The following is an 8,101-nucleotide window of genomic DNA, read 5'->3' as shown; positions in this document are numbered from 1 at the left end:
ATGGTAACGTTGTATCAAGTACTTTGTTTACGGAAGAATTTAAAATGGAACTTTTTTTAATATACAGATTGGAGCTTAGAAAAAGTTTCGAAATGTTAAAGTTATTGCAGATAGGTAATATCGAATCGATGTATATATTACATGCGATTTTTAGACAACAACTTTAGCTACCAAATACGTGAAATCGCACGTGTATTTTAGTAGACCGTATTATGGAGAAACGGAGAATATCACGTCAATTGTTAATGTAAGTTGAACTTAACCCTTATTTAAAAACTAATCTGTTTGTATCTTTCAGCCACACAACAAAAAAAAAGGTTTAAGGGCAGTTGGAGTCAGATTGAGAAATTAAAGGAAAACTATTGACCTAAATAAACCAGTATAAATTTGAGTGTTTCATTCCAAAAAAAATGTTTCTATGGTAAATCATAAATGGTTTTTATAATTACTGCAAAAAAATACCATTTTTTAACCATAACCATAAAAAACTGTAATTGTCCTTCAGACTCAGCGCACTTTCCTTCTTACAATAAGGACGGCCTTTTCAGTTGTAAGTAGGCTGGAATTTCTGACTCGACAACAGAAAAAACGGGTCAGTTTAGCAGTTCAGAATAACTGTAGTTTTTAAAAAAGATTATTAAAAGAACTCTCATATTTTAATTTAAAAAATTTTTTTAATTTGTAATATTTATTTTAGTTTATTTATGACAAGGATACTTTAATTTTATTTAAATATTTGATGGTAATAATGCTCATTTAAATTTTAGGAGGAATAGTTTTATAGACATGTTGATTAATGCTAAACGAACTTATGATGATAAAATTATGTCAAAATGTATATTAATAAGTAAAAACTTAAAAGTTGACTTTGTTTCACAATGTTTTATTATTCGCAGACAGCTGTTTCGGCAGTCACGCCATTGTCAGATGCTCGACATACACTGAATTGTCTATGTACATCAGTTCGCTAAAGTCAAGTACAAGTATTACAAATGTAGTTGTCGCTCAACGGTATGATATGTATGCGCCTGTGTATGAGTACCTTATGAGATACTATGTATTACATTTTCTATTATTGGAGATAGAGTAAAATTAATTTGATCGTTCGTTATGGATTTAGTATGTTTTTTTGCTAATTCTATTTCTATTGTCTCAAACAGATTCAATTTAAAACTTTTAGGTAAACTGTGTAGTAACTTTATATTATTTTCATCTAGGAAATGCGCAATAGAATTACAATGTTCACTAAAACCCGTCGTATTGCGATCATTATAAATAGACTTTTTGTGCTCCTATATACGTTCGGAAAGGGCACGTCCTGTCTGTCCAATATATATGCTTATTAACTTATTAATATACATTTTGATTCGAAATGTTTCACCAACGCAAAAGCAAAAAATCAATTAATAATCTTTCAAATGCTAGCAAAGCATATCTCGCAATCTTTTATAGAAAGTGTCTAGTAAAGTTTTACAAGTGTAACAACCATCTTTATTTTAATAAAAGATGTTTACAACTACATTTGGTACCCCCACATATATAAAGATAATTTGCCGACATAAATCAACAGAATCAACCGCAGTGATTGACAAAGCATACACTTTTTGGCTAAATGTGGAATTAAAAAAGTGGTACAGAATCAGGAGCAATTTGTCACACCACTTAAAGTTAATACACAGCGAACTACTTAGACGCTGCCATAACGTAGAATTTGATATTTTAGACGAAGAGACGAGAAATAATGTTCGAGAAATTTAACACACACACCGCCAAACACATACTAAGAAACTTGATGGGCTCATACAGAAGGAGAACAGCAAAATACAACAGAGAGCAAATAATTCACCACTTGCCACACATACGAAGGTTAATAAACAACAACAGACTACGTCATCGGCCACCGTGGAATCCAGTACAAAGTTTGATTTTTCTTTTTCTTTTTATCCGAGAGTCAAGAACTTATCCGAAGTTACGTTCACACAAAATGAAAAAAACATTTTGAATAAAGGTTTAAAGTACTGTCCTAACATTAAAAACTTCAAAGATTTCATCGAACTTTCTGTATACGCAGAAATAGCATCAAAAGGTATAGATAAAAACGAACTACAACTTTTTAGATACAAATGCGTTGATGTAATAAATAAAAACAAAAAACAATTTTCAACTAACAATAGCTCAGAATTCAAAAGTATTATTTCTTTAAAGAAAAAACTTAAAAATAATGATTTAATTTTATGTAAAGCTGACAAAGGAAACACTGTTACCATTTTGAATAAGTATGACTATATTGAAAAGACAGAACTTTTAATAAATAACAATAATTTTAAAATTTTGAATTCTGATCCTACAGCAAATTTTTAAAGGGAGACTAAGTCAGTTTTTAAAAATTTGTACAAACATACTCTATGATTGTAATTTGCACATGTTAACTGTTATGAATTCTTCGGTGCCGGTACTATACAGCTTACCTAAAATACACAAGGAGGGCATACCAATGAGACCAATAGTATCTTATACTAATGCACCAACCTACTTACTCGCAAAAGAACTTAATAAAATACTCCCTTCCTTACTCAACTTTAAGCCAAAACATAGCATTAAAAATACAAGTCAACTAATAGATAAACTTAGAGATCTCAAAATTCCATGTTATGCACGATTGCTTTCATTCGATGTTGTTAATCTATTTCCCTCCATCCCTACAGACCATCTAAAGAATATTATTAAATATCTGGTTGACAATAGCCCTTCCTGGTGTTGATTCAAAACAAGAAATTTTAAAATTAATATCCATTTGTTTAGAACAAAGCTACTTCAAGTTAAGTAATAAATATTATTTACAACTTAACGGTCTTCCAATGGGCTCTCCCCTCACCCCCCTTCTCAGTGAGATATTCATGTCATACGTAGAGGACCTTATATTCGATTCGACCTCCCTCCTCACCAGTAATGTTTTACACTGGTCGAGGTATGTCGATGATGTGTTTTGCATCTGGAAGGGTACAGAGAGGACAATGACCAGTTTTCTCAGCTACATAAATGATTTAGTACCGGGTATAAAATTTACAGCAGAAGCTGAACATGACAATAGTTTAAATTTTCTGGATCTAAAAATAACACGAAAAGACGGTGAGTTGTTGTATGAAATTTATAGAAAACCAACTTTCACAGATACGTTAGTACCGTACGATTCAAAGCAGTCCATCAATATAAAAATGAGTGCATTTTACTCTTTTGTATATAGATTATTAACAGTACCGTTAACAAAATCTTATTACGAAAAGGAAATCAATCCATTAAAATGTTTAGCAATTAATAATGGTTACAATAAAAACCTCATAGATAATCTAATTTTTAAAATAAAAAATAGACTTATTTCAAAATATTTTTACGCAGTCGCAAAACAAACCGAAAAATTTAATATGTTGAATTATGTTCCCATAGTATCCGATAAAATAAGTAATTTTTAAAAAAAACAAAATGTAAATACAATTATGGTCAATAAACGTAACTTGACATCCATTTTATGTAATAATAAGGAAAAAGTTGGTATTTTACAGAAATGTGGAGTTTATCAGATTAATTGTTCCGAATGCGATGCCATATATATTGGACAGACAGGACGTGCCCTTTCCAAACGTATAAAGGAGCACAAAAAGTCTCTTTATGAAGATCGCAATACGACGGGTTTTAGTGAACACTGTAATTCTAATGCGCATTTCCTAGATGAAAATAATATAAAGTTACTACACAGTTTACCTAAAAGTTTTAAATTGAATCTGTTTGAGACAATAGAAATAGAATTAGCAAAAAAACACAATAAATCCATAACGAACGATCAAATTAATTTTACTCTATCTCCAATAATAGAAAATGTAATACATCGTATCTCATAAGGCACTCAAACACAGACGCATACATATCATACCTTTGAGCGACAACTACATTTGTAATACTTGTACTTGACCTTAGCGAACTGATGTACATAGACCATTCAGTGTATGTCGAGCATCTGACAATGGCGCAACTGCCAAAACAGCTGTCTGCGAATAATAAAACATTGTGAAACAAAGCCAACTTTTAAGTTTTTACTTATTAATATACATTTCAATTCGAAATGTTTCACCAACGCCCAAGCGAGAAATCAATTAATAATAAAATTATGTCTATTTATACTTTATTTATCTATTATTATCTATACTGTTATTAACTTTACTTTATTCATCTTTATCATCTATACTTTATTTATGAATTTACAACATAAGGATAGGTTTGATAATTCAAGATATATTTCGTATATATTTTCATAGTGGATTTGTGAAAAATAATTGCGTACGCAATGGTTACTACACGAATGCGTGTAAAGAATATTTATACATACAGATGATTATACATTAAAACCTTTTGATTGTTCCTCAACATTTTCAGCAAGACTTGCAGTACCAGTCTTTATTGCCTCTGAAAGGCTTTGAACACAAAATAAGATGTACATGTTATACGTCGAAGTTTTGTCAATGACTTTTGACGATGAAGCATTTGATTTTAAAGATATACTTTTCCCTGCTTCTGAGCACGTTGTTTGAGATATAGTTAACAAAGATCGAGGTTTCTTGGGTATGAATGTCATAGAGCTCAGATGTTTCAATGCTTCTTCGTACGTATCTAAAATATATATATACATTTTGAAAATTTTATAAGTAAGACAAAGTAGGCGGTGGAATTGCACTACTGCTTACAAAGTTGGATATGACTTGAATATTATCGTCTGTCCATGGAAGAGGCATATAAAATGTTGTATCTTTGGCCTGTTACGTTATCAACACCAATAAAAGTGACATGTACAATGAAAGGCTCAGAAATTTCTTTTGCGCTGCTATCAATTTTTACTATGTAAAATTTACTGTTCATCTGTAATGAAACTCATCATGTACAAAAGGTCATCATAGTAATAAGAAAAAAAATTTAGTTTTTTACCTCTACAGAGTACAAATTTGATACTGATAAAGATTAAAAGTAGTCGGTGAAACAAACTGCAGTGTTTACTTTATTATAACCACTAAGAATTTCGAATTACGTATATACATCGACACTAACACAATAATTGTTTAGGTTAACAGTTGTCTCACGTAGTTACTAACACCTTTCACTGTTTATGCAAATAATAACAATTAATTCACTTAGTTTGCCAATTGCTTCCGTATGCACGTGTAATGATGCACACACAGTAAGCACTGTCAATGTTATAATCATGCGCTTTCGTCATTGTAAAATACACTTTCCTATGTACAGCCTATATATATTTTTAACATTAATGTAGCAGTGGAACGATGAACAATGTACTATCATCTTCCAAAAGCTCAAAAATTTTAAATAAAATTAGTTTCGATTGTATATTATTCGTGTTGAAATTTTCCACTTTCTTTTCACAATCTTTTTTGACTTTCTACATATTTATAAGTGTTTAATCGCTCGGGTATGTAAAGTCAGGTCAAAGAATAAGTGACTGCTCTCCAGTTACTTTAAAATCGCCAAGAGCACTGGTTGGATTCATACCCATTCGTTTAATTTTTATCACTTTACAGAGTCTTTTGTCAACACAACATTGTTTGGTTCTTGAATCGAAATGTCACATCCCATGTAATTAACTTTTTTCAAATAAATTTGTTTATGGTTTTTACTGGATTTTGTAATTGGATTGTATTTCTTTTTTTTTTTTTTATTGTTTATTAAGCGTTTCTCTTCAATTTTTTTGCATAGCTGAACGAGAGACTTGTATCCACTGGCAATCTGCTCTTCTGTTACTCCTAGAGTGCTTTCAAAATCAAAAGCTCAAAATTCATTTAACAAACACTTCATATTTTTGACATCATCAGCAATATGATGCAAGTTATGGACATTATATAGTATTAAAATATATTTATCAAAAAACTTTGCAATAAACTTTATTCTCGTTGAATAAGCCCCCCTTTTTTTGGTTTGGAAAATATTTATTTCGTATTGTAAAAAAAAAAATTGTTTCATTGAAAAAAAATGTATGACATTTTTATATCAATAAAAATGAAAAAAATACAATTGGTCGGAAATGAGTTAAAAAAATTTTATTTTAAGGAAAGTGCACTTTTTGCAAGATGAATAGCATAAAAGTTAAGCAAAAAATATACGTATAACGCATGTGATACGGTGTATGAGGTAAATTGTACTACCTTTTGTGTCTGTATTATTTTTAAAAATACAGTGTAACATTTGTTTTCAACATCATATACGTTTAGTATTAGAAAATAAAAATGTTAGCTACTAAAAACCCGTAAGTGTAAAATGCCTAAAAAAAAAATAGTTAACTGTTTCCTATTTTTTTTGTTATCTTCAAATCTTTTCGATATTCAATACATACAGTAACTTGGTCTATGTTCTACGAAAAATCAAGCTTTTTTTTTTTATAACAACTTGCCACACAATTTTTATTAGCATAAATAACTAATGCATAAAATGTTTTTCACTTATTCTTGGAACAATTTTTTTGTCTCTGCATTAGGTAACAAGATACAATAGAAAAAAGTGCAGAACAAATTTTAAATAAATAAGAGGTTTATTTTAAAATAAACAATAAAAAAAAATAAAAGAATCGTCAATCAACCAACCACAAAATAAAAATTTATATAGACATAAATAAAATATTGGATTCGTTTGAGAACCACCCTGAGGTACTAGGCACATGAAGCACTGATTTTACTTTCTCGATTCCTTGAGCCAAGTTTCAGAACCACAGGATTCGCCTATCCTACAGCTACAGCTAAAAACGAACTTCAGAAATGTTCAATCGTAATTATTAAGTGGGCGCTTGGCCTTCAATATTTTATACAATAAAAAGTACATGTATTTGCTTGACGCTGAGTTTATACTGGGGAGCTTTAGGTAAAGTTACCAAAAAATATCTAAGTGCAAAATATAAAAAAATTTTACGCGATGGTTGGTCAAAAATCGCCAATTTGGCTGTTAGTTATCAGATCTGGTCATCCTGGCTACGCCACGGCTTAAAAGGGTTTGGGATTCCTTTTCCCACTATACCAAAACTTTCTGGCCGTTAAGTGAGAGAAAAGTCACACCCATCGACATACAGTCAACCCCTTCCCAACTTCTCCTTGTTTTATTTGTATTTCTCAAAACAAACAAAACAGAAGCCAATCGTCGTAGGACAAGTGGCAAAGAAACCAATACATGACAGAATTTCAAAGTAATGCACCATATAGGCTTCAAGCTACTTTCAATTGGAGATACACTGTATGTAACAAGTAACATTTCTTTAATGAATATTATCATTTTTCGAAATATTTAACTGTTAAAGTTTTTTAGTAACGTAAAAAATTAGTCAGCAACTGTAGCTGTTTATTAAATAATTTTCTCATTCATTTACATCAGTTAATTAGCTGTACGTCAATTTGTTCATGTTTCTCATTTAAAAAAAATCGATGTATCATTAGCGTACCAAATCCAAATATGTGTGCATGTAATTAGAACTTGATGTTTTGTACCAGTATACGGTATTCAATTGGATTCTTCTTAAATAAAAATTTTTTTTCTATAAACTATACATCATAGATTTTTGGCGCTTTATAATATGATAGATTTACTAGTAGAAGTAGAATTTAAGAATGGATCAAACTTCTAACATGAAATGATTTCCCTGTTTTTTATGCAATTTAGACATTCGGTGTTCAATAACTGCTGTGGATATTAATATGCTCAATAGTTTTATTATATAAGATATAAATCATGAATGTGTTTCCTTGTAATTTTTTTTAAATTTTAATAGCAGTGCTATCATAAAATTTTTGCACCACTAAAAAATGTTCTATAATTTAATAAGTACTGTCTGTACTTAAATGGGTGCTTGAACTTTATGTTACTTATTATAACTAAAGTTTTTTTTTTTATAAAAAAAGCAGGTAATTGGTAATGCCAGAAAAAAGGCTGAAAGTCATTGGCCTTCGTTGTTGTATAATTTGCTTCATTATCAGTGGGACATCTGCTGAATAATAATATATAATTTTTTGGCTTATATCTGATTTAAATATGTGAAAAGTATTTTCATACAAAGCAAAAA

Source organism: Copidosoma floridanum, unplaced genomic scaffold (assembly GCF_036245765.1).
Source record: "Copidosoma floridanum isolate Cflo_tuat_1 unplaced genomic scaffold, Cflo_Japanese_pri ptg000036l, whole genome shotgun sequence".
NCBI lineage: Eukaryota > Metazoa > Arthropoda > Insecta > Hymenoptera > Encyrtidae > Copidosoma > Copidosoma floridanum.
This window is presented reverse-complemented; position numbering follows the sequence as displayed.